Source organism: Panthera tigris, chromosome C2, assembly GCF_018350195.1.
Source record: "Panthera tigris isolate Pti1 chromosome C2, P.tigris_Pti1_mat1.1, whole genome shotgun sequence".
Taxonomy (NCBI): domain Eukaryota; kingdom Metazoa; phylum Chordata; class Mammalia; order Carnivora; family Felidae; genus Panthera; species Panthera tigris.
Genome location: NC_056668.1, coordinates 73,875,528 through 73,903,388, shown reverse-complemented (window position 1 = coordinate 73,903,388; position 27,861 = coordinate 73,875,528). Strand labels below are relative to the sequence as shown.

At 47.4% G+C, this 27,861-nt stretch overlaps 1 long non-coding RNA gene across 5 annotated transcripts in view; it reads right to left on the bottom strand.

The window, feature by feature from the left end:
* Window positions 1-2,210: 2,210 nt before the first annotated feature.
* LOC122230555 overlaps window positions 2,211-27,861 on the bottom strand; it is a 38,044-nt gene continuing 12,393 nt past the window's right edge. For 4 of the 5 annotated variants that reach the window (XR_006207542.1, XR_006207540.1, XR_006207543.1 and 1 more), the window contains 3 exons: window positions 19,153-19,252; window positions 18,647-18,721; window positions 14,970-15,596 (listed from right to left, as the gene is read on the bottom strand). This is a non-coding gene — a long non-coding RNA (uncharacterized LOC122230555). Of the gene's footprint in view, window positions 2,872-14,969; window positions 15,597-18,646; window positions 18,722-19,152; window positions 19,253-27,861 lie in introns of those variants that run through there. The other variant, XR_006207541.1, reaches the window with a different exon arrangement.

Sequence of the window (27,861 nt, the reverse complement as noted above, 5' to 3'; positions counted from 1 at the left end):
GCCCCAATCTGGAGGGCCAGTGTTTCCATCCTGTGAGACCTGTCGCTCTCTGGAGGGGCCTAGGGAAGGTCTAACGTGTAATCCATGGGCCAAGAGCATCAGTGCTCGGGAGTTCATTGGAAAGGAAGAAATCCATGCTCTCTACCCCACAATTATTAAATCAGAATCTAGATTTAACAAGACCCTCAAGTGGTCCTTACGCACTTGGAAAGTTGTGAAGCACTGGTCGGGATCCTTCCAGAATAAATCAGAACTTCCCTCAGAGAGATTTACCCACCAGAAACCAACCCATGCCTACCCAGGGGCAGAATTTCCCTTTTCTTAAATGTGACTGTGCTCGGAGGAAGAAAACAAAAACAAAAACAAAAACAAAAACAAAAACAAAAACAAAACACCTTTTTGTTTGTTTGTTTTTTGTTTTTTGTTGTTTGTTTTTTGTTTTTTTGTTTTTAAGGGAAAAAAAGTCCCCAAGTAACAGAAAAGACCAAGAAAGAGTTTCTGGACTTAAGAAATTCAAAAGCCCATATTTCATTTTACTCACATAACCACCAATCTCTCCTGCATCACACCCAAGGGCTGTGGCTCCGTCTCTGCCAAGCCACAATTACATGAAAAGCCAGAAGAAAAACACTCTTTCTGACACAGAAGAGCCAGGAACACCAATAGAGAGCAACCTTCGAAGCTCATGGAATCACAGTATGTGGGAGCAGGAAGGAGCCTTAGAAGTCACTTCCCGGGGCACCTGGGTGGCTCAGTCGGTTGGGCGTCCGACTTCGGCTCAGGTCATGATCTCACGGTTTGTAAGTTCGAGCCCCGCATCAGGCTCTGTGCTGACAGCTCAGAGCCTGGAGCCTGCTTCAGATTCTGTGTCTCCCTCTCTCTTTGCCCCTCTCCCACATGCACTCGGTCTCTCTCTCTCTCTCTCTCTCTCTCTCCCTCTCTCAAAAATAAATAAAAATGTTTAAAAAAGTCACTTAGCACCCCTTCACCCTCCAAACAAAGCACTGAGGCCCACAGGGGGCAAGTGATTTGTTCAAGCAACCCACGCCTATTAGTGGCAGAGCCCGAGCAGGCTGGGACTGGGCCCGGGTCCCCTTTCTCCATCCAGCCCTGTTTCCATCACACCAGGAGCCTTCGGGAAATTTGTACGAGGACCACCTTCAGGCCCATGTGCAAAAAGCCATTTCACAAATCTGCACACCATGAACCTGTTCTTCTAAAGCGTATGTGACACCACACAGTTGCAACCACTGCCGGGCAGAGGTGATCCCGAGGAACCGCTTGGCTGCTGGTCTCCAGATCACCGATCAGCCGGAACATTACGCAGTGAGAACCAACCCAAGCCGTTCGCAAAAACTGGAACTGAACTCGACACGAGATTCAAAAATGGAACCAACTCTTTCTTTTCATGATCTTTTTCTTTTCTTTTTTCACTCATTTTTCCCCTGGCAACCACCAATCTGTTTTTCGTTGCTAGGAGTTCAGTTTTTTCAGATTCCACATACAAGTGAGATCAGACGGAATTTATCTTTCTCTGTCTGCCTTATCTCACGCTACTCTCTTCTCTTCACAGGTTGCTCCCTTCCAACGTTTGTACTCGAGCATTATCTGGGTGAGAAGACCCTGGTACCACCAGCTCAGAGGAATATTTCCACACCTGACAGATGGCTTGCTTGTCCAAACTCATCGTTTTTTTATCTTCAGATACACACAGCCCAACTTGGGAATGAAGACAGAATAACATAAATGTCCCTCAAGACCAAAAGTCTCAACCAACAGCCCCATAACCTAGCAGACCCCAAGAAACTCAGATCCAAAATGACCAAGTAATGGCAGTGGAAAAACCCGTGTGAGAAAATCTGCCATGAGGAGGGTATCCAGCTGGATAAACCCCAATTCCCCAACCCCCCTTTCTCTGCTACCTCCAGCAGCCAAATCATCTCCCAGTGTCACTGTGCCCCTCCGAGGTGACCACCACGGCCTGTCCCTCTAATGACTAAAATGACAAACATCAGCCTAATGCTCATTCTGTCCATGCAACTGAGGTTTCTATATCCGGGTTCCTGGAATGGACTTCCTTTTTCCTTTTTCCGCTTTCTTCCTACCTTCCTTCCTTCCTTCTTTCCTTCCTTTTTTTCTCTCTTCCTCTCTTCCCTTTCTTTCTTTCTTTCTTTCTTTCTTGTCTTTTTTTTGGTCCCAGGCACCCTGTCATTTTTCTAAAATGGAGAAAAGGGGGGAAAAAAGAGAAGCAAACGAACCTTCCCCGCGGCGATGTGAGTGACTGCTATGTTTCCATGGCTCGCTTTCCACTGTTCTCTGTGACCCCTGCAGACTCCCCTTATGAGTGAGTGTCCCGGAATGTCTCTTTATTAGGTGTCTGGAGAAGTAAAGCTGTCCTGATGCCAGTGCCCCCACACTGAGGACTTTATTAGTTTTTTAATTTTCTGTCTGGGTGCTCCTGCTGCATCAAACTTTCCACAGCTGTTAGGAGCCATTAAGTAAGTAGCTTCATCGGCCCTTTCCCCACCCTACCCCCTCCTTAATAGCAGGAGAAATTTCTGGACATGCTACGTGGAGCCTTTAAAATAAAGATGCTTTGTCTCTCTGGTGAGAAATTGCTGGGGGTCTGGGTGGGGAGAGGATGTCCTGCCATCAGAAAAGCGCCTTGCCTCGTGGGTGCCTTGGCTTAGAGCAGGGCCGTGCAGACGACATGGGGGACCACGCAGACGTGAGGAGCCACTCTCTCAGCCTTTCCACCCGGCAAGTAGAGGACCCGGGGTAGCTCCGACTGTTTTTAGAGCTGACTTGGAATCGGGCCCAGAGCTTGATGCCCAGTTCAAAGCGTTCCCTCCTCAGTGGACATTCTGAGACCTGCAGCGAAGAATAAAACAGAACGCCTTGCAAACGTTCCCTGTGTAGGCACACAGCTGTGGTTCTGCACAACAGGCCAGGCTATTATTGCTCCTGTCACCCCCCAGAAGGGACTCCAGAGCCCCCTCTCTGCCGGTGTCCTTGATGCCCCAAACCCACCATCCAAAGGACTCCTTGTGTGAGAATCCAAAGATGGACACACACACACACACACACACACACACACACAAGCTCACTCAGACACTCACAGGGCCAAGTATTGTTGGACCACGCAGCCAGTTCCTGACTCATAGCACCCATGGATCTAGAAGGTTATGACCACTGGGCGGACAGAGGAGCACAGACTAGGTGCTTGAGAGCCCGGAGCTTTCCAAGCATCTCTCTTGGCTCCAGCCTGCCTGGCAATTTGCTTTGAGCGGCTGCCTCTAAGCCTCCCTTTGAGAAGACCTTATTTGCAGGGTGAATGTGAAAGACCAGAGAGAAGAAAACCCTTTGGTGATGCCCGCCTAGGGAACAATTTTGCCTCAGAGAGCAAGTTGGTATTTGGGGTTAATCCCTCTGTGGAAACACTGGGTTGAAAGCCCAGGGGAGGTCAGGGGTCTGATTACGGCTTCTGTTGACATATAAACTTCCTGGTCCTAGGAGACAATCGCAGGGGTGGGGGCAGGGAGCCGGGAAGAAAAGAAAGCAGAGAAGAATTTTTTTAATTAAATGGCCTTCTCTCCTAAAAGTAAAATCAAGGAAATAAGGTAGAGCTTGCAGAATTAAGATTTGATTTGAATGTCTAGGCACAAATTTTTAAACATTTTTCAGTCAAGATTTATAGGATAGGGTTGAAGAATCTTCTGAAATAAAATTTGAAATGAAATGCTGATATATATATACACTCATATATGTATTCATTATATATATATACATATGAATAGATATATTTAATAAAAAAAAAAAAACAGGAAGAAATAACTCCCCTCCTGAGCACCAGAGGAATGGTTTTGTTGTATTGTTTTGAGTAGCTCTGATGTGAATTTTGTTTAGTTTGGGTTGGGTTCGATCAGAGAAAATCATCATGAAGACACTACAACCAATTTCAGGCAGATATGCTGAAAACTATGGTATTTAGGCCATTCGAAAATTGCTATAAACACATACATCTAAGAAAAGCCTAGATGAGAGTATTAAAGACAGAAGCAATACTTTCAAAAGAATTAAGAGAAAAAAAATACTCCTTCCATACGTTCAAAAAAAGGCAAAGCAAAACTAGGCAGTTGAGTTGGGGAAGATGGGGAGGGGGGGCAGAGGGGTGGGGATGCCAAAATGGTTACCAAAAAAAGGAGCAGTTAATTTTTAAGATCTATAATTCAAGCAATTTTTAAAATTTTTTTCTTAATGTTTATTTTTGAGAGAGACAGCACGAGCGGGGGAGGGGCAGAGAGAGAGAGGGAGACAAAGAATCTGAAGCAGGCTCCAGGCTCTGAGCTGTCAGCACAGAGCCTGATGCGGGGCTCGAACTTACGAAGTTGGATGCCCAACAACTGAGCCACCCAAGCGCCCCTCAAGCAATTTTTTAAATTAAATTAATTTTTTTCAACTCAAGTATAATTAAAATAAGTTTCAGGTAACTTGAGCAATTTTTTAAGGGATTAAATTTAAAGACAAAAATAGTTACTTTTTTTTTTTATTACAAAAGGCAGGGTGTCACAAGTCTGTCCCAGACATCTGTAAGAACATTAAACAAAACATCCATGAAGAAACTGTGGAAACCCTGTTGCTTGGGACATTTGCAACCAGATAAAATTCAGGTATGTAGGATTTGAATCCCAAAACATCCCCTCATAGAAGAGAGATCCCCAAACCTGATTACTAATTTCCTTTTGTGTCTCTAACTGATGAGATTTTTTTTCTTGAGGTTTTTGCAAATATTAAGGATGCTTCTCACTGTTTACTTTGGTAAATAAAAAGGAAAGCATTTCTTTGAGAAATCTTCAGCTTTCCACTTTAAGACCCCAGCTAAAGAATTTTGGAAAGCCAATCATTTAACATTTCGAAAATGAATTTGTCAACAAAAGTAATGAACAAATGAACGAAAGAAAGAGAGAGAGAGAGAGAAGTGAATAAAAGTTGAAATCAAACCCCATGGGTCATTAACTGCCCCTTCGAAAGAATCAAGAACATTCTAATTCTTTCATTTTTCACCATAAATCCTATAATCTTTCTAATTCATCAGCTACTTGGTTCCTGCTTTGCCCACTTGGCCTTTTTCCTTTTATGTCTTTCATCCCCTAAATGAGAATGGTTTCCTGATATTTTCCTCCACAAATTCCTTCAGAGCATCTGACAGCAGGAAGGTGGCTGTTTCAGCAGCAGGATAAGAAGGAGAGGAGGAGAAAGAATGACACAGAAAAGCAAGAGTGTGATGCAGAGGCCAAACGTTCACCAGGTCATGCACTGTGAAGGGACACCTAACACAGAGGTCTGCATTTCTGAGGGGCACTGATTTTCTGTCAGCCCCTCTTGCAGAACCACTTCTGAGAAGGTGAGGCATTTCACCAGGCTGAATTTGGGACCCGCTGGCAAACATCAGAGGTTGTTCGAGAGCAAGTGGTGAGTCAGAGGTGACATCAGACTATATCATATGGGCAGAAGCAAACCGAGCAATGAGCTCCCCTTTGGGCTCCAAAATGCCACGTAGCTGGGCTCGGGGGTCTGCGGTGGGGCATACATAATTAAGTCCCCAAATCGGGACACTTCTGAGAGTAAAAGTGGGGGTGTCTATTGGAATTGCACCGCGGCAGTCCATACAAGCCAGGGCCGCCCTAGGCAAACAGGGACGTTGCTCACCCTAATTATGATGAATCTCTGCAAAGTCTAGGAGATAAAGTTTAGCTGCCCTCGGAATCGACTTTCGACAAGGCTGGGCCTCCGGTTGAGCTCTTTTTCCCCAGGGGAAGAGCCTCTCCAATGGCAAGGAGTGGGCCATGAGGAAGTGCGTTGGGCAACTAAGTGTGGGAAATGGACTGTTCTTACTCCCACCCTTTCTGGGAGACTCACGGTATGCATATTAGCAAATTGGTTTGAGAAGTCCCGCAGTAAATTAAGCTACTTAGCCATTGTTCAACCTGGGGTTTTCCCAAAGGTTTTTGAGCGCCAAGAGATCGTTTGTGTGCGGAACTACCTAGAATATTCATGCAAATGCTGTTCTAAGTCTTTGGAAGCCAAGTGTAGAGGGAAGGGCTGGAATTACAGGCCTTCTCCGGGAGATGGAAGCTGGCAGAATATCCAGGGGCTTGCAGTGTTCCTGAGGATGACACTAGCAGATGTTCAGCTGGGTGAGGTAATCCAAGAGCCTACCCGGGCACAGCCAAAAGGCCTGCAGAAACATGTCTGAAGCCATCCCACACCGTGAGCAGGAAGCCTTTGGGTTCACATCAACGTAGGCAGGTATCCCCAGCCCACATTAATCCATTTCCTCAAACAAGAAGGGCAACAGAGCCTGCATTTGATATTAAGGGAGTGGTGAGCCTGACCCGAACTCAGCTGCGACACACAGAACCTCTGTTTCCCTGTAGGCATTTCCTCCACAGGGACCTGAGGCTACGCCTCATCCATCCTGCTGCATCTCTGGCACGCGTGCCCTGTGGGGTGTGCCCCAGAGAGTGCGGGTGTGACGGGTGACCATAGGGGCCTAGGAGTCAAGACAGAGGTGGCCTGGGTACCGGGCGAGGTGCTTGTCGCTGAGTGTGGCAGAGCAGTGCTGACGTGCAGCCCATGAGGCAGAGGCTGCTGGTTTCTGGGACACGCAAACCGTTCTCCCCTGGGTTGTCTCCAAATCTTCTGGGGGCAGGTCCCTCGCTATTCCCGTCTGCCCTTCATTTCGCAGCCAGAAACATATAAACTCCCTCAGGTCTTGCAGAGCATCTCACAGTGAGTTGGTGGGCAGGAGAGCCCTAGAGAAAGGTCATGGTGATGGGACTAGAGGCAAACATCAATACTTGTCAGCATCACTGTCCAAGCTTCACATGGCGCCTGTCAGGAGAACTGACGCCCTGATCTCTCCTCCTCCCCTCCACTCACTTTTACCCCCTCCACTGAATCCACTTACGCCCAGCTGCTCTTTGACCCCCAAACATACCACTCTTGTCACGACCCCTGCTCTTCCTAGTGCTGTCCCTTGTCTCCCTAGCCAAGTTTGACTCATGTACTTTAAAACCCACCTGAGATTTCACCTTTTTAGCTGAACAGCCTTCCCCACTGCCCCTGCGCTGTCTCTACTCGAGCAGAATTTGGGCCTTCCTCCTCAGTGTGCCTTGTCTGGCCCTTACCACGCCAAAGGTAGTCTCCTTGGCGAGACTCTGAGTACCTGATGACAGGAAGCTGTCACACCAGTCCCCTGGTCCTCCGTGCCTACTCCAACGCCCACTGCAGAGTCAATGCCTGGTTACTGCGGGGTCACAGAGCACCAAACACAACTCTGCGGGATCAATTCAAGATTCAAACAGTTTTCCTCAGGCTTTAGCATTTTAAATTTGACAGTGAAAGGCATCAGAAACATGTCTCTGTGTCGGAGCCTGAAAAGAATGGCTAAAATGTGAAGGCAGACCAGGATTTTACAACCGTGGCCGAAAAAAAGGATGTTCGCTGGAGTGTCTCATCCTGTCGGTTCATTTCTCAAGACAAATGGGGAGATGAATGGCTAACACCGTTTCAAAAGAAACAAAAGCCCACTCGCCCCAAGCCCACCCAGTATTCATCATCTCCATGAGTCCTTACAGGAAGCAGGTGTAAACATGGGTGGTCAGGTACCATCAGCTTGAAGAGTAAGGATTTCTAAGATGGAAGAAATATGGAGTATGGGGAAGAAGCAAGGACCCAAGGGAGAAAAAAAAAGAAATCAAAGAGAATGACTATATCTGGGAGGTGAGAAAAGGACCAGAAGACTTGACCATGAAAACAGAGCCGCAAGAAACTTCAAAGTCCAGAGAAGAAGTAGCTGGTCCGAGGATTACATATGGCACAAAGATCTAGAAGACAGAGGTAGGAGGCAGGAAGAACTCATCCTCAGGACGTAAAGCTGAGTAAGCAAGCCTGTATTTTTGCAGTTCTCTGGTTAATTTCCAACCATAAAAAATATGGCCCAAGACTTCGTAAAAATATCCCTAAAGCATTCCACATGCTTCTCAAGGCAGAGGGTAATTGTTATGAACAAATCCACACAAATTCTTGTGCCAAGAGCAACAAATTGAGAATAAAAAGGGAACGAGAAACATGGAAAAGGGGGTAGTCAGAAACCAGAATGACAAATGTGGGCCATCCTCCCCTCCCAGCAAAACCAGAGGGAAGTGGAACTTTACAGCACCTCAAAGGCTTATCGTTATTGAGAAAGATCCAGCAACAGTCCTAAAGGATACTGTCATCCTGAAGAAAGATCCAGAAGCACTGCTGAATGGTTGTCATGTAGATCAGGGACATAACTCTGCATACTCAGTGCTTGGGATCACAGCCTTTAGGACCCAGAGGGAGAGCATTGAGATCAACCCCCATTCTGTCTCTGCATTGCCCCCACTGGCTCCTTCATGTGATGGGCCAGTTTCTGCTTCCCCACTCTCAGATATCTTGACTTACAGAAAGTTCTTTCTTATAACTAGCCAAACCTTTCCCTCAGAGAGTAGGGGAGGGGAGGAAAGTTGAGACTAACAGAGTTGGCTGCCTTTTTCTATGTCAGGTCCTCAAGTATATGAAGACAGGTCTCATGCTCCAAACTAAACATCCCTTTACTTTCTGTGACATGAGCTCCAGTCTGTCACTCTCTTGGCCAATGTCCTGGGGACATGCTCTGGTTGGAACTGAGTGCAGTACTCCCAGCGCCTGGTCTCACTCCTGTCTGCCGTTGTGCAGCCATCCGTAGACCATTCTGGTGCAATAGCAGCTACATCTAGATGCACAAAGAATGAGAGGGCACTCCCTCAAAATCAGCCAAAGAGTTTGCGTTGTTCCTGCAAAAAAATCTATGGTAAGGAGACTGGGCCCAGTGTAGCTGCCATTGGGCTGGTGTCATTCTTCTCTCCTTTTCCCTTACCACCTTGGTCCTCATTGTGCTGAGATTTAACCTAAGCGGGGCCTCGGTCTCCTCCTCCATTCTCTATGGGGACAACTGTTCACTATCCTAAGGAAATCTTCACTCTGGGGGTACCTCTCACCAACATGTGCCCCCATAATAGAAGAGCTCATTAAAAGTACATTAGCAGACTGAGAGGCATCGAGTATGGAAAACTTCATTTCCCCCCTCAGTAAAATGAGAGCCTAACCTACCAAAATTGGAAATGGAGGGAGGTTCCCAGGTTGGGCAGGGGTGAGCGGACTCCAGCTCGGGCTCCCCGAGTCTCCCCTTCCTTTTGGACATCCCCACTGGCATCTTGGGTCAGAAATCTAGCCATCTCTCTTTTTTTTATGTTTATTTATTTTAGAGAGAGAAAGAGAATGTGAGCAGGCGAGGCACACAGAGGGAGAGAGAGGATCCAAAGCAGGGACTCTGAGCCGTCAGCACAGAGCCTGACGCGGGGCTCCAACTCATGAACTGTGAGATCGTGACCTGAGATGAAGTCGGACCCTTAACCGATCGAGCCACCCAGGTGCCCCCAGCCATCTCTTTCAATACAGTCAAACCCCAGCTCTCTGAGGTTGGCCCTGGTCAGAGACTCTTCAAACAGAAGAACAACGGGAAGGAGCCAGGGCATGACAGAACTGGCTCCTTGCTTTGGGGCCACACCTTGCCATTTACTGACCACTTTTACATTTATCATCTCATTGGGTTCTCAGAACAGTCCAGTGATACAGGTAGGGCAGGAGTTATTTTAACTTTCCAGATGAGGAAAGTAGGGCCTCGAGGAGAGAAGGTGATCTTCCCAATTTCTACAACAAATCAGAGTTGATTCTAGAACCAGGGTCCCTAGTCTCTTTCTGATGGCCGTGCACAGATCCACTGACAGTCTTCAAACGTCCCCATCTTAAACACTTCACACATACAGTGGCAGCCCCGTGGAAAGTCCTAAAAGTTGACTCTTTCTGGGGACCAATTCGGGCTCAAAACAAGCAGCTTGTGGCCGGCAGCTCCAGCCCTCAAGCCATGATGGCGCGGTGACATCTCCTGTGATAAAAGGCATCTGTGAGGGGCCCGAAGAAACACACAGCCACACCCTAGGGCGCTGCAGGCCCCGCTGACTCAGGAGGAGCATTCCCACGGGTGACCGCAGTCTGCTCCAGCCCGTTGCCCTGGGAGACGAGAGAATCAGCAAGCAAAGAGCTGCCTGCCCTGCCCAGCCTCTCAGGGGCAATAGCTTAGCCCTAAAGCTGGCAAGCGCCCACCGCTTGGGTGTGATTCGGCTGGGTGCCCAGCCCTGCAAGCCTGTCCAGGTCTCAGTTCCTGGTAACACCCTCATGCTTCACCCTCTTGCCTGTGGGAGAAGAGTCATCGGTCTGGCAGCAGCCCAGGTCAGCAGCTGATTGGGAGGGAGGATGGCAGAGATCGCCACCAGATCAACCCTTCTCCGGCGACGTTATTCAAACGGGAGTTTTGATCATCCTGTTTCAAAAGCTTGAACGTCAGCCTCACATAATGTGTCTCTCTTCTAAACACGTGCATTTTCTCTGCCACAAGGGGAGTGCCGTCAGCGCTCTTCAAACCAGCAACCTGGAAAGGCATTCCCGTGGACGTTATTCCGCGAGCGGCTACGAGGGTGTCGACACACACGGGTAACGAAGGGAGGGCACGGGCAAGGCGCTATGCAAAGTGGGACGTAAAGATGCCAGAGAGAGCACGAAACTTCCTCGGCTCCAATCCCCGTTCACTCAACAGCTCTGTGATTTTAGGCACGTTACCCAGCTTCTCTGAGCCTGTTTTCTTTTTTTTTTTTTTATAATTTTTTTTTTAACGTCTTATTTATTTTTGAGACAGAGAGAGACAGAGCATGAACGGGGGAGGGGCAGAGAGAGAGGGAGACACAGAATCGGAAGCAGGCTCCAGGCTCTGAGCCATCAGCCCAGAGCCCGATGCGGGGCTCGAACTCACGGACAGAGAGATCGTGACCTGAGCTGAAGTCGGACGCCCAACCGACTGAGCCACCCAGGCGCCCCTCTGAGCCTGTTTTCTTATCTGCAAAACGGGCGTGCCAGTACCGTCCGCAGAGTTACAGGAACTAAATAAGACGATCATCCTAGAGCACTTGAAATGATGCTCTGAATATAAGCCCTTGATTAACGTTAGCCATTCTTACAGGCATATGTTGACTTAAGCCTTTCAATATCCCAGTGAGATGGGAACTAGTATACAAGCGACAAAGTGACTTCAGAGGCATTGAGCGAGTTTCCCAAGGTCATAGTGCTGCTAACGAGAGGCAAACCCAAGACCCTCAACAGGTTTGTCTGGATCCAAGCACCGTGCTCCTATTTATTACATGGAATGATGCAAATGTCTCCCGAGAATTCATTGGCTTAGAAGACAGGAGGGAATTAGTATTTGTTTTGTGCCGTTATATTCACTAACTGCAAGACACTTTGCTGGGGCTTTGCGTATATTAACATAAGCAAACACATAACTCTGGTTCAAATCAAAGGGTGATGAGGGCCTCACTAAGGGCCACTGAAAGTCAGAAGAGAGCAAGGTCACACTGCGGATCCCTCCTGGCCCCAACAAATGGGTTTGCACTTCCCGGGCTCCCGCTTCCCTCCGTGGCTCCTGAGAGGTGTCTGTGGAGAAGGTCAGACATGCTCCTGGCCCCTCTGACTCCTGCAGGCAGCCCCAGCACGTCTCCCGTGCACTGTTTTGATTTCACCAAATATCAAACCTGGAAGAGCAGGCTACACACAAATAAGAGTTTCTACTCAAGGTTCCCTACCCCCAACCCCAACCACCCAGATTCCCAACAATTTGGGGTGATCTGTGTCCTGGTTCCATCCTTAATAACCGGTATGGGTGGGCTTAAATCTTTTTTCTTTTTTCTTACCCATCTCAGTAGGGCGATTCAATGGAGCAAAAGAAATTTAACCCTAGCACTTAACATAAATGGTATTACTAAGGGCACTAAGTACTCCAAAGAGAGAAGAGGTTTCAAGGGAAAGTTGTCTTCACTAAAATCTAAAGTGTGGATTTGAACAACCATATTTAATAATACAAAAGACTGGAAAAACCCATTCAAATGCTTCTTTATAAAAACTGAGGACGCATTAAAATGTAAAGAAGTTTGAAAGTTCTTTTTTGCATAATATAAGCCTGCACATCCAGGCTTATACAATTTTGCTTCACATAAACACACAGAGGTGCATACATACAAAAAGCATGAAATACATCAAAACATTAATAGCGGTTGCCTCTAGAGCATGAGTTAATGGTAATTTTATTTTCTTCTTTATACATTTCTGTATTTTACGAGTTGTAATTAGTCAGTCTATGTTATTTTTATAATGTAGAAAGATGCAAAATTTGTTTTACTTTTAAATTACTGCAAGGGAAAACAGATTTGTCCATGTTAGCAACCAATATTTTAAACTTGTGACAAAGACAAAGAATTCAGGAAAAGAACTAATTAAGAAAAATCAAGAGGAGGTTTGTGGGAGGGGGGGGAAACAGGTGAGAGGATTTAAAAGGTACAAACTTCCAGTTGTACATAAATAAGTCACAGGGATAAAAAGCACAGCATAGGGGAATATAGTCAATAATATTATAATAACTTGTACTATGACAGATGGTAATTACCCTTACCATAGTGTTTCATAATGTATATGATTGTTGATCACGATGTTATACACCTGAAACTAATATAATATTGTATGTCAACTATAATAAAACAAAAAAATCTCACCTTAAAGAGTATGAAGCGAGCGTAGTATATAATTTATATTTATAACAACCCAAATTTGCCCAAAGTGCTAAGGATACATCTGTAACAGACTCTGGCTGTTTGTATCCATTTACAAAAGGTATAATGCATCCAAATGTATCTCTAGGGTTTTGTTTTTGTTTTGTTTTTTTTGGAGAGAGAGAGAGACAGACAGACAGACAGACAGAAAGAGCGTGTGAGCAAGGGAGAGGCAGAGAGAGAGGGAGACAGAATCCCAAGCAGGATGAACATTGTCAGTGCAGAGCCCGACTTGGGGGTCAACCTCACGAACCATGAGATCATGACCTGAGCCAGTGTCAAGAGTCAGGTGCTTAACTGACTGAGCCACCCAGGCATGACAATTTATCCCTAGTTTTAAGCAGTGTGTTTCACTTTGGGGAAGAGGAGTCATAGACTCGTTTGAGAATCGGGGAAGAACCACAACCAATAAACCTTTCCCCACAGTGAGGACAGAAATACGCACACACCACCACCACCAAAGTTTACATATAAATTTAGAAGCTTCCCGATCCCTGACACTCATTTGCCAATCACCTCTTCCCTGAAATCCATGAAACACAGGTCAAGAAACTCTGCATGGAGGGGCGTCTGGGTGGCTCAGTCGGTTAAGCAACCGACCTCAGCTCAGGTCACGATCTCACGGGCTTGTGATGTTCGAGCCCCGCATCCGGCTCTGTGCTGACAGCTCGGAGCCTGGAGCCTGCTTCGGATTTGGTGTCTCCCTCTCTCTCTGCCCCTCCCCAACTCATACTCTGTCTCTCTCCCTCTCTCTCTCAAAAATAAGTAAAGGTTAAAAAAAATAAAGAAACTCTGCGTCGAGAATTTTCTTCTCTCAATCTTCCCAAGTTTTTAATTATGATCACTTCCAAGCATAGAGAAAAACTGAGAGAACAGAACAATGAACATCCATATACCTTCCACTTAGTCTTAAGAGTTCTTAACATTTTTGTGATCTTAGGCTTGTTATCTATCTACATTTTCATCAAAGCAATTGAGAACTGTAAACATTGTAACACATCACCCATAAATACTTCAGCGTGTCCTCCTTAAGAATAAAGATGTCTTCTTTATAACAACAAACACATTACATTCCAGAATATTTTTTCAATTTTTTAATGTTTCTTTATTTTTGAGAGAGACAGAGCACAAGGCGGGGCGGGGGGGGGGGCAGAGAGAGAGGGAGACACAGCATCCGAAGCAGGCTCCAGGCTCCGAGCTGGCAGCACAGAGCCCGACATGGGACTTGAACTCACAAACTAAGAGATCATGACCTGAGCTGAAGTCGGACGCCCACCCAACTGAGCCACGCAGGCACTCCGAGGATATTTTTTGTAGTTTTTTTTATTTATTTTGAGACAGAGAGAGAGAAAGAGAGAGAGAGGGGAAGGGCAGAGAGAAAGGGCGAGAGAGAATCCCAAGCAGGACCTGCGTTGTCAGCGCTGAGCCAGACACAGGACTCGATCTCACAAACCATAGGATACGACCTGAGCCGAAATCAAGAGCTGAACGTTTAACCGACTGAGCCACCCAGGCGCCCCTGCGTCCAAGATCCACATCACATCAATTCCTGATGCAAACTCTCTTCGGACCCCCAGTACCTGCAACACAGCTCTGCCTGGGCTTGTTCTTTGGACATTGTTCTTCAGTTATTTGCCTCCCCTGCTGGACAACAACCTTGTCCTTTCCAACTTTGTACCCCACCACGGGCCAAATGGTGATCCCCAAAAGATACGCCCAAGTCCTAACCCCCAGTACCTATGAATGTGATCTTACTTGGAAAAAAGGATTGTCACCAGTGCAATTAAATTAAGGACCTCCAGATGAGATTAGCCTGGATAAAGCAGGTGGGCCCTAAATCCAATGTCAACTATCCTCATAAGAGACACATAGGAGAGACGCTCGGGAAGGAGGGAGTCCACAGGAAGCTGGAGGCACAGAGTGCAGGGATGTGCCCAGAAGCCAAGGGACGCCTGGAGCCACCAGAGGCTGGAGGAGACAAGGAAAGATTCTCCTCTGGAGCCTTCAGAGAGGGTGCAGCCCTCCCAACACCTTGCTCTCAGACTTCTGGCCTCCAGAACTGGGAGGGAAGACAGCTCTGTTGTTTTAAACCACCCAGTTTGTGGTGATTTGTCATAACAGCCTCAGAGAACCAATATCCCCAGAAGCACTGTCCCTGACGGAGAGTTTAAGAAAAGCACATTCGCTGAAGAATCGAAAAGGCTGAGGGTGTGATTTTATAGCCTTCTCCTACCCCACGGACGAGGAAGCATCTCTGAGGGCCCCTGGACGCTGGCTGACAACTGCATCAACTCGTGTCAACTGAACAATTTGTTTCTTTAATGAGGTGTTTTAATCTCACTTCATATTCATTGTTCGGCCCTCCTTGATTTTACTGTAAGTGACTGGATCGCCTTTTGATGTATTGCCAGTGCACCCTAAGTTATGAGCCTCTTTCTTTAAGGTTGGAGCAGGGAGGAACTCAACTTCCCTCTTCAGTTATTTCAGGCAAGGGTGGGAGCAGGCTTTCTGTGCCAGCAGCAGCATCCTGATTATGATTCAGGATGTGCGGCCAACAGCAAACAGTTCCTCTTCGAATTCAATAAAATAGGAAGGAGCAAAGGCCCAAACAAGCAAAGCCGGGTTCTCTTTGTGTGCGTGGCCAACGGGTCCTGGGAAGCTTGGGAAGGATGACACCCTATCTCGGGCTGAGCACCACCGGACTTAAACGGTGCTCGGGAAACTTCTGCACACGCTCAGAGCCGGATTCCAATTCTGGCCTTCCAGACTCCCATTCTGGACAATCCCAAATCCATCGCAGTGGGAGTTACTTGCAGGCTATAAGGACAGGAGTGACCCAGAATGAAAACATCTATTATTATTCTTTTTTTTAATGTTTTTATTTATTTTTGAGACAGAGAGAGACAGAGCATGAGTGGGGGAGGGGCAGAGAGAGAGGGAGACAGAGAATCCGAAGCAGGCTCCAGGCTCTGAGCTGTGAGCACAGAGCCCGACGCGGGGCTTGAACTCACAGACCGTGAGATCATGACCTGAGCCGAAGTTGGACACTTAACCACCCGGGTGCCCCGAAAACATCTATTTTTAATCTCTTCTCCTTGGAAAAACATTCTACGTGCAACTTCCATGCTTTGGATTATGGCTACTAAGGGCCCCCGATGACAGCTTCTGTGAACATGCTGTTCTGTGCAACTCAGCACACGGGCTTCTCACTCAATAAGTCATGACCCTTTGATGGATTGCGAAATCAATTTAGTGTGAGGTGTCGGCATTTTTGCTTAATGGAAATAAAAGAGAATACAAAATATCCGAGAGTCTCTTGCACAGTAAGTGTGGTACCACGAAACGTTGCTTCTGTATTGTGTCACTGGCTTGTGATAGAAAAGGTACTCCTCACCGAGTGTCCGAACCCAAAAAATGTATGAAAGCCACTGTCTTAGAGAATCTATTGCCCCAAACCGGAGAGCACTCCTTTCCTCTTGTCCACGTCCCAGATTTTGAGAGCATGTTTGCAGTTACGTTGGGGAACTCGATTAATGGGAATAAACCGTTACATCCCTCCTAAGAGAGGTTGCTGTCTACAAGCAGGTGCAGATTCCCATCAGTCCATCGGAGTGCCTTCCTCCTGTTCAAGCCCTACTGTGCCTGAAGCTTGCCCCACCCCCCTGCCCATTCTTATTCCTACACTTTGATAGAGCCTCACGTGATTCAATTCCATCTTCCGGGGACGCACCGTCATTCCTCTGTAGTCCTGGAAACTCCATAGCCTTTCACAATTACTGTGCCACAGACTTACACACCTGGAGCTCCTGAAGTCTTTGTGGAGGGAAAGGAACCGCCTTACCCTCTCTCACTACCCACTCCCTTTGTCCTTCCATACCTAAGTGTCCAATTTCCCCTTTCGCCCATTTGCCAGGAAAGATGGCCACTCTGGCTTCCATCAAGCACTCTCTCTCATCCAGGACTTGCCGACTCTCCTAGCCCCAGGGTCCAATACTCTGGCCACAGTATCCCACCACTGTGCCTTGTCCCCTGCCGGGTCTGCCTCATAGACCCGCTACCAGTGTTCTGATCACACATGAAGACTGTAGCTAGAGCTTTCTGATCACACATAGTTAAGAACTGTGACCAAGCAGGCTAGCCGAGGGGTGTAGGCTGGAGCGTGCACTTTGGCATCAGCAGAACCGGGTCCAAGTTTCGGTGCTATTGCTTTCCCGGCTGTTGACCTTGAGCAAACTCTTAACTTCTCCAAGCCTCATCTGTAAAGTCAAGATAATGCTAACGCCCACCTCAAGGGAGTTGTTAAAGCCCATTTTTTTAAAGATTGGTTGAAGTTTCTGTGATGAATCCTCCTTGTGTATCTTATGAATGGACTTCACCAAAAAAGTCTTTATTCTCTCAATGCTTTCAGGAATCCATACTACCTCGGGAAGATATAAAAAACAGAGACTTTCTGAAAAATATGTATGTCTAACAAGTCAAGCCATTCCCAATACCTTAGATGTATAAAAAGTAAAAAGCGAGAAACAAGGAGGGGAGGAAGGAAGAGAAGGAACTTTCTACATGTGGTCTGACCTCCCGAAACGTGCCACAGGGGTCTTGTTATCCTTCCTGCTGTGACCACGTCCCTTGGTCATGGTGGAATCTGAGTGCTGCTGGTGGTGGATCTTGAGGAAGCAGTCTTACTCCTTATCTGCACCACACTCCACAGTGTAGCCAACTCTTCCGATCTAGGGTCTCCCCCTTAATCTCCCACTGTCCTATGGAGCGTGCTCAGTTTCCAGCTAAGGAGCCGGAAGCTCACTGAAGTGATCAGATATGTTCAAGACAGAACCGGCTCGGGATAAAACCCAGACTCCAGTTCGGACTAGCCCTTTTCCCCTAGACTACAGGACTCAGTGGTGATCCATTCCTGGAGAGATACTCTCCCTCAGCGAGTGCTGACCATCTCCTCCCCTTTGCAAAACCCTTCCGACGCTCGTCAGCATCTCCCCCATGTCTTGGAGTCCTTGTATACATCAGCATTTGGGACGCCAAAAGGCAACACAACTACAACATAAAATACGGCGGTTGAAGATTTCCACAAGGAGTGATCAGAATGTATTCTATTCTGTGCTTGTGTGTTGTGGTCATATATAAATGCTTCCATCGAATTCCCATAGAAATCTGTCAGCCAGGAAAGCTGAGGACGGTTGCTGAAGAGGGTTGCTGCATAACCGGGTGGGCTTGTCTGGACACTAAATTCGGCCCTGAGCTTCCTGGTCATCGAGGGGAAATGAACAAAGTAATGATAAAGCAAGGACTTTCTATTAGAAAGTAACTCTCCCACCACCCAAAATAAACACACACACACACACACACACACACACACACACACACACATTCTAAGACAACTGGAAGCCAAAATAGAATTGGCCTCTCATATCCCCATCCTTGTGGAGTTACAAGGCAAGGAGTGGTCAGGAGGCAAGGTATGTCTTTTAGTAGGGGGCTTACCTGGGCTAGTAAAACGTAGGAATCTATCCCATGCATAGTCACAAAAATTCATATGGCTGTCCAAGAAGTCAAAAATACTCATTTAAGTTGAAAAACTTGAAGGCAGTAGAAGAGAGATTTGCCCCAAATATCTTTGGAAAACTATGGTCTAGAATAATCCACACTAGCATGCTGGAGGTATTCATCATATGCTGCCCAACAAAATTTTTAAAAAAGACCCACATTATCCATTTTCATATATAGAAAACCTGTGCATTTCATATTAACATTCAAATGACTCAGTTGCTAGAATGCCAAATAAAAGTTTAATTTCTGAGCCAGTTAAAAGTTCTGGCTTTCTAATCTGGTTTACTCTGTTAATCTACTTACTATACCTTTTTTCAGAGATGGTGAGTGAGTGCCCACCTCCTTCCTAGGTCTGTCTTTTCAAATCCAGAATGAACAGGATCCTAATAAATAAAAGGACTTGTTAGTAGAGTTAGATTTTGGGGTTTCGAGGGGTTTTTGTGGGTTAAAAAAAATCCAGAGGTTCTCTTTTCCTCACTCTATTTAAGCCTGGAGAAAAAGAAATTAAAAAAGCATTCTTGGTAAGGTTACTTTCACAAAGCCAGTGGGAACCACAAAACCTCCCCAAGGCTAAATCCTTCCTCAGGGCTGGTTGGTGTGAAAGTCCAGAGCTAAGGGGTTCTTTCCTCTGGCCCTTAGAAATAGGCATAATTAGGGCTTACACGGAAGTTATGATACAGTGGTATCATATATAGCAAGAGTCAGCCAACTATGTCCAGTGAAGCATTCCTAGCTGCAACACAGACCATATGCCCTGCAAAGCCAACACTGGTCCCTTCCAGAAAATGTTGGCCACCCCCTCCAAGCATCTCACCTTGATTCTCAGAACTGCCCACAGAGAAACAGCCTCCTGATTTGATGGTCACGTGGACTTCACAAAGAATGAGGGTTTGAGATTCCTCCTGGAATACTACCTGCAAAGAATACCAATTTACTGGGGTGAATGAAGGGACGGGGGAAGGGACTGGAGAGAGGAGGGTTAGAAAGGTGACCCCAAAAGAAGAAAATGAGTCCAAAGGAGGGACCCCTGCCAGGGCCAGTGCACTAGCACTGCACAGGACGCCCCGCAGCCCCACCTGCTGCTCCTCCTGTTGTCCCCTGCTCCGCGTACCCCCTAAGGTCCTTGGTGCACACAGTGGGGGATGGGAGCCAGCTGGCACCAGCCCCTGGGAGGCAGCTGCCTGCACCTTCTCCCACCTCTGTGGGCAGCGATATCACTTTGGTAGGTTGATATCAGCCATGATTGAGTATTTAGACCACAAAAATAGGCAGAAGCCACAAATCAGAGCTCTGCACCCCCCAAACTGATTGGTAAGCATCTCCCAGCACAGCCCCGGCACAACCACCCAGATAGTGGAGGACGTGGTGTCCCTCCCTCCCAGCGGAAGGAGCGTTGGCTGCTGTCGGCTCCCCAGCTACATCTCTCTCCCTCAGACAACTGCCTGGAGCTGAAGGGAACTGCCACACCCCAGGTCTGCTTCCTTCCCTGGGGCACCCTCACTGCTGGTTCCTGCCTGGTGAACAGGCCAGACCCATCCAGGCTCAGAGGGGCTCCACGCCAAAGTTCCCCCTTGGGTTCAGCTGAGGCCTTGGCTGCGACAGCCTCGGAGAGACAGAGAGGGACAGAGAGACATACAGACAGAGTGATCCAGGGGCCCAAATGCTCCCCACCAACTTCTTCATCTTCCCCTGTCTTGACTTGTCTGTGTTGCTGACGGTTCTTTCTAGAGGTTTTTTTCTCAAAAGGCCTGGGCACTCAGGTAAGGCTTGTTTTGTTTTATCCTGACCAGCAAGACAGCTCTAGTATTTTTCAGCCATCTTCGAGTCCCCGTTATTAGAGGTGTGAAATGTGACCCCCATCTCCTTTCCATTCCTTTGTAACTAATGTTTCCCTCTTTGTACTGAAGAGGGAAAGAGGTTCTCTTTACACGTGCCTTTCAAGAATTTTATCTGGACGGGCTTAGGTATGTGGCTTTCAGTGCTAGTGACCCCCAACCCCCCCGGTGTTGTTTGTAAACCTTAGACCCCAGTCTTTCCCACTCAGGGCAGTTATCTTCTATCATTTGTCTAATTATTCCCTCTCCTTCAGCTATTTCTTTTTCTCCTCCTGGAACTCCGGGGATTGATATCTTAGGTCTGCTGACATTAGCTACCTTCTCTCTTATTGTCCCTGCATGATTTCCATCTCTTTGTATTCTTGTTCTATGTTTAGGATTTTTTTTATAAAGTATTTTCAATATATTATTATTTTTAATGTTTATTCATTTTCGAGAGAGACAGCAGGGGAGGGGCAGAGAGAGAGGGAGAGAGAGAATCCCAAGCAGGCTCCATGCTGTCAACACAGAACCTGACCCAGGGCTTGAACTCACAAACCATTTGAGATCATGACCGAAATCAAGAGTCGGACGCTCAGACGGCACCCAGGCGCCCCTGTTTGGGATATTTTTGCACTTGATCTTCTAAGTCTATATTCTGCCTTCATTCATTCAATGATTATTTTCATTAAAAATATGATTTAGTTCCTGGAAGTCCTTTTTTGGGACTGTGTTTGAAGGTCCTTGTTACTTCTGCACAGGCTGTCAGTGTTATTTCCTTGAGGAGCTGTTCGGTGGGTTCTTCTTCCCCCTTTCTCTGCCTGCTGAGCCCTCTTACGTGCACAGGTTTCTTTTATCTGTCCTTTGAAGCTCAGGGCCAGCTTCTAGGGGTTCCTTAAGTGGCAGCAGTCCTGGGAGTAGCTGTATATAGGGAGTCAGTTCTGATCAAGGCACCAGGAAGAAAGAAGGGTCTCAGCTCTGCTGTCTTCCCAGGTTCAGCTTCTCCTCAACAGCCTGGGACCAGGGAGGTCGCCCATGAATGCTGATGGAACCCAGGACACACACACACACAGAGAGCCTCATCTCTGTGCTCTCCGTCTGTTGGCTCAGAGGGGAGCTCAAAGCTCAAAGCTGTCCAGCTGCCGCTCCCTTCCCTGGGTCTGTTTGTCCTCACTCCTCCACCACCATCATTCCCAGTGGTTGCCTCATGGAGAGAAGTACCAGATTGGAGTTGGAAGTCAAGGGCAGCCAATGTACCATCTTATAAAAATCTCCATCCCACCCTCAGCCTCTTCACATAAATGAAGGACAAACTTGATCTGCGGTCTCTGGCAGATGCCCAATCTGCTTAGAAGACCATTAAACTCTTTGTTCTCCACTGGTTTCTTTGGGGGAAGCCCTTCAAAGTTATGCACAATAATTTGATTTTTTTTTTTTTAATAATTGGATTTACTTTAAAGCTGTGGTCACTGGGAAAATAACTGGGCAAAAAAGATAGAGTCCAAAATGCACGTGCGTGCGTGTGTGTGTGTGTGTGTGTATGTGTGTGTTCTCCCACATCCGCATATCTACAATACACCAAGAAAAAAAAGTTTGCACGCACAACACCAAATTGTTTTCTGTAGATGATGAATCTATGAATAATTTTTACTGTCTTCTTTTTTTCTTATCCAGATTGTCCAATATTTCTGGTTTATGGAAGACAAAAGAATTATTCTCTTCAATTGTTCATTCAGCAAAACACGTTATATAATGTTGGCTGATGCTCACGAGCACTTTTCCAAGAGTGTGAGGAGGATGGTGGCGAAAGTCCTTGGCCTCTCCATCTCCATGTCTGTACAACGAGGGCCCATCTCGAGGACTCGATGCTTTCAGTGGACTCACCAGGCTGTTAGCAACCGGTGAGGGCAAAGGAAAACCATAGACAGAAGCTTCTTACCCACAGTCACTCAGGACAGCCCCACCCACGTGGAATGGGGTTCAGAGGCAAAGCTCAACCACCCCAGCTTCCTCTGGTCTCTCCAGATGTCTATTACTGGCCCCAGTGGACTGGACAGTCTCCCAGAGCAGAACCATTTCCAGTTTACTGCTGAATCTCCAGCACCAGGGACATGGTCTGGCACTTTGTGTCCACTCAGTAAACATAGGTTGAATGAATGAATGAATGAATGAACAAATGATTGCATGACCTCTCACCTCACTTGATACTATAGGACAGGTTAGTAGATGGCATTGCTTGCTTTGAGGCTCTCTTTGAACTTGCAATCCCATCAAGGTGAGGAACAAAAAGTTGAGATGTATAGAAAGATTTCAGCTCAACAAAGGGGGCTCATACTTCTCATTTGTTAGGAAAACTTCAGTTCCTGTTGGTTCATACAGGAGGCTTCTTTCAGAGAGCTGAGTTCCCTGGCAAGGGGCATGACCCAGAAGGGGCTGACTATCTCCTGGGAAGGTTGCTATAGAAGGGGCCACGCTGGCTATAAAGAGAGACCAGATGTCTAAGTTTCCTTCTAATTCAAACTCTATGGCAAATGCAATTCCTGCTTGGGAAATATTATGCAAATTTGTCTCTTTCTCCCAAAAATATTCTTCAACCCTGAAGTCATTCCTCTGCTTATTAACACTCTCCTTTGAGGCAGTCAAATATGATTCAAGGGAACAGTTGGGTGTGTCCTTGAAGCAACCAGGGGAATGAGAGTCACCTCTTAAGAAAGCCTCCTTTGGGCACCCTGGACTGGTCTGGAATCCAAGAAGGGGAGTCCGATGGAACTGTCCCTGGTCTGCTCCACAGGTATCTGCCAGGCCTCACCCCCAGGAAGACATGCTGTAGAACGGGTGACTATTTTTTTTTTAATTTTTTTTTTAACGTTTATTTATTTTTGAGACAGAGAGGGACAGAGCATGAACGGCGGAAGGTCAGAGAGAGGGAGACACAGAATCCAAAGCGTGCTCCCGGCTCTGAGGTGTTAGCACAAAGCCCGACGTGGGGCTCGAACTCACGGATCGCGAGATCATGACCTGAGCCGAAGTCCGACGCTCAACCGACTGAGCCACGCAGGCGCCCCGAACGGGTGACATTTTAAATGCGCACCAACTGATAACTGCGTGGGCACCGGCCACTCCAAACCGATGTGGCACTGGAGACACAGAGTGGGGTCTGCAAGCAGCCCGTATTCGGTTGCTGGGTCCTGGGGAGGTCCTGGATGGGGGCTGGGCAGTCAGTGCAGCAGCAGGGAGGCACTTAGGAGCCTAAGAGTAGCAGCTCTGTAATAACGGGCACAGAAGTCTCTGAATGGTCTACGAACCGGAATGGCCATACCCAGTGCATACCAGCTAGACACTGGCCCTGCTCTGAAACCACTTCTGAGCAGGGTGACCCTCTAGCAGAGGCTGCAGCCCGGTGCCTCCAAGCCGCATTTTATGGAGTTCTTTTATTAGTCTCTCATGGAACCCGTAGCCACATCATAAAATTAAACACCCCACTCTGTACACCAAGTCCACTGACTTCTTGAGCCCCGATTAGCACTGGGCTTTTCCCTCCGGGTGTTGTGTTACAGTAACATTATAACTGTCAGAAAAGGAACCTTTGCTGGGAGCGGTCAAATCCTTCAGACCACCTCGGCCGCGGCCACAGTGTGTCACCCTTTTTCTGAAGTCCCTTTGCCAGCTTCCTGTCAGCCTCTCTCTGCATCTTTCATCCCTACCCCCCCCCCCCACGTCTCTCCCTCTGGGTCCCTTCCCCTTCCCAAGGCCCTCCAGTGCTATAGAGCCCCGGGGTGCTCAGATGCTTGCCTGGAGACACCCGTCAGGGTAGCCCCAACTCACCCCTGAGGATAAATTTAGCGGGTGGGTGACATCCCAGATGGAGAGGTTATCTTTAGCCTGGCGGAGGTAAGGAGTCAGTCTGGGCCATGCGGGACCCAGCAGAGGGAGCGGGGAAGGAGGAAAGGAAACACATACTAGAGAATCTACAATATAGCCGGGCTCAAGTGTACTCAGGTGGTAGAGAACTCAGGGTGATGGCGTGCTTCCTGAAACATGAGGCTGTTCCGGGAACACCCTGGAATAATGGCCTGTTTCATTCCGTCCATGAACGAGGAACAATTTTAATAGCAGAAAATATGGCTACATTATGGGCAGGCAGTATAAAACCACAAGCACACATGTTCTTTTAAAAAAAAAAAAAAGTAACACACTCAGCAAGATCGGTGGTTTTCAAGCTTTCCCATTCATATGTTTACTACTTGTTCATTAGTTTGGTTGCCTGCAGGTGCTAAAGGTTTAAGAGTTAAGAAGAATGTACGGAAAAAAAATTTACGTGGAAAACTTGCATTACCTGAATTAGGGAAAAGGCCACTGCCATTCGGTTTTCAAGGTAGGACATGTCAGTTCGCCTCAGGAATACCAAGGCATCAGGTTAGAAAGAAGCGGGATGCCTTCTTCTGAACTGTTCAAGAAAGATTCTAGACTCTTCCTTACGGAGATCCAAATAATGTTCCTTGTTATCATCCCAATATAAGAAATCCTTCCTTTTCACTCACAAAAACTTTTCCTGCTGTCATTTATACCCATAACCTCTAGTTTGGCCTTCTTTGGTGAACAATTGATCAGAATCGTAGTGACTGTGAGGGGAAACCAAGGTCTCAGTTCGAACCTGAGCTGGAATTCTGACGTGTCTGGGCTTGTCTGACACAACTGCGGAGAGGCCCAGGGGCCGCCTGGGAGCTTGTTCTGTGGGAAAGGTGACCTGAGAGACGGTGGTTAACCGGAACATAGTCCTCACCACTGGAGGGGAAGAGCAATTAATTCTGAGTATCCCTTGGCCAAACATGCAGTGGACTCCTATCTGAGCCTTACAAAAGCAGCAGGACCATACAGAAAAACTGAGAAGACCATCGTGTTAGAGTTTTGGGAGAATTCAGAGAGCAGGTAGTGGAGCTTTGGGACTGCACTACCAGACTTCACACACAGGGAAGGGAGACAGGCAAGGAACCTTCTTCCTCTTTCCCCAGAGCTTTGACTCCAGAATGCCTAGGGGTGCCCAAGTGTAACTTGAGTGGCCGGCAGGAACAGGTCCCAGGGGCTCCTAGGACAACTCAGAGGGGTTGTGCAGGGGGCTGGAAATGCTTTGTGGTGTACAACCACAGGGTACAAGAAGACATCTGTCCTCAGACAGTGCGACCCGGGGGCACCCAGCTTACTGTGCCATGTTCTTACATAATTAAGTCACATTTCGTCCTTTTCTTTTTTAGATGAAATGATGCCAGTTTGGTCAACCAGGCTGTTGTGGGCACCCTTTATTTTAACATTACATGAGTGCATTTAATTGAACGTTATATGAGTGCATTCAAGAAATGGGGGGTTGGGAAAGCCTCTGATCTCACAGATGCCCTGCTTATGCCTTGATAGATTTCCTCCTTATTCAGCTAGAAGTTACTTTATTCATCTCTGTGACTCTCCCTCCTAGCAGTATACAGCAGAGTAACCAACAAATGACAGGACATTTATCAATACTTTAAGGGGAGTCTACCCAATAAATACTTTGCTGATCTCCATCGGGTCTACTTATGATCCCCCTAGAGCACAGTGGTACTTGCTAATATGGCCTAACATTTCCTACCCATATCCAATCTGTGGCCAACCACAACTCCTTGGATCCTTTCTCCACTACCCTTGGACCAGACCTGCCTTTTTCAAGATAGCATCTGAGGTATCCAGATTTTATTGTTACACCATTATTGCTATGCATCATCATAATGTACAAGACAAGTTCTCCAGTTCTCAAGGTCAGTGGAACCCTAAAACCTCTTTTCCAGATCACCAACAACCCTAACACCATCACCATCGCCTGCAAAGGCATTGAGGGTGCTCACAACAACCTTATTAATTCCTCACAGAAAATACAAAAATATTGTATAATACATGGCACCTCGGGGAAAAGAAACTCTGAATGATGGCTGCCTCTGGGCTGGGCGATGATGAGCTAAGGAGTCTACTTGGACCCCGGGGAATCATTTTAATATGTAAATCATGTGCACGTTTCCCATTTCCAATTAAAATGCTTTTAAAGCAAGTTCTAAACAAATGGAAATACAACGAAGAATAAGACACAGTCCCGACCCTCTGAGCAGTGATGCTGACAGGTGTCCATAGTTGACACCATACCCTTTGGAGTCAAATGTCCACACCGTGTCATTGGCCCTATGGAAAGCTGAACTGAAATCAAGAAGGATTATGCAATGATCTGCCTGGCTCTGGGCCCTCACAGTTCTTTCCTCATAGCTGGGGTGACAAGACTTCCTGCTATGCCCAGTCCCCGAGACTAATCCTGTTCCTAGGCTGGAGGGATTTTAAGGGACTTTGGGCTTAGGTGACGGACTCTGCCTTCGTATTCTCTAGGCCGAGGGTGGTCCAGACCTTCTCTGGTGGGGACACCCGTCGTCTCCATTTTTAGTTTGCTTGATCATGAAATCTATCAAGGTGTAAGCAGGGCATCCGTGAGATCAGAGACTTTCCCAACCCCCCATTTCTTGACCAAATGCAGTTACTAAGAACCTCTTATGGGCAGGATATTCAGCCAGGCCTGAGGCGAAGTGAGTAAAGAGGGGAAGGAATAGACCAGCGCCCTCCAGAAGTTCACAGTCCAGTAATAAAGATGGATGGAGTCCAGAGCTGAGAGCTTTACTGCACATAGGCAAGTGTGACAGAAGAGAGAGGGAAAGATTGCTTTCGGTGACTAGCACGCTGGAGCTGGTGGGGTTTCAGTTAGCAGTAGACGGAGACCACCGGATCCAGGCTGAGGCCTGGGAAGGTGATCCCATTTCACACAATATAAAGGCTCTGCACTTCCTTGGGGAGAACACAAAATGGAAGGTGAAAGGAGTCGCATCCTAGGAGCCTTTCTGTGGAAACTGCCTTCCTCTCATTTTTGCGTCTGTCTGTTGAACACCTAGGCTTCAAGTTCCATCCCTAATAACACCCCTGCCCCCAGAAAGCCCACTTGGGTTCCCCCAGGCAGGATTACTTGTCCCGGCTGTTGCACTCACCAGGCTCGCTGTCTGTTCTAGAAAGTCAGGGACATTTAGAGGTTGTGCACAGGCTGTGGTGGTGCCATGCTGCCAGGGTTCAAATCCTGGCTCAGCCATGGACTTCATGAGTCATCTTAAGCAAGTTGCTTACCCTCTCTGGGCCCCAGCTTCACCTTCTGTCAAATGGTGTAATAATGGCACCTCCCCCCTAAAGTCACCATGAGGATGGCGTAAGTTAGTGCTCCCAGAGCATCAGAACAGGGCCTGCCTTGGTGTCTGCTCTGGGCTACTTAGAGCCCCAGGCTGCAGTGACCCTTCCCTGGACTGTCCTCGGGACCTCCAGGACCTGAGGTCCAGCGTCACGGCTCTTAATCTAGAAATCTCTAATGAACCTGTAGGCTTGGAGGGGCAGCTATGCAATTACTATCTTCCGAAAGGAGGAACAATACAGGGCCATGAAAAGGGGGAAAATGAGTCAAGTCCAAATGCAAACACAAAGCAACACCCACGAAATGATGGGGAAGGAACTTACAAGGGTCAGTGTAGGGGCTGAGAATTTGCCAGCCTTAGGAAGAGAAATACTCCCGTCAGCCCGTTCCCTCTCGCAACAGGGCACCAAGCCTTTGGGAGTGAAGGATTCTGCCCTTTCCCTCCAGGCTACGCGCGCCGCGCCGCTCCCTC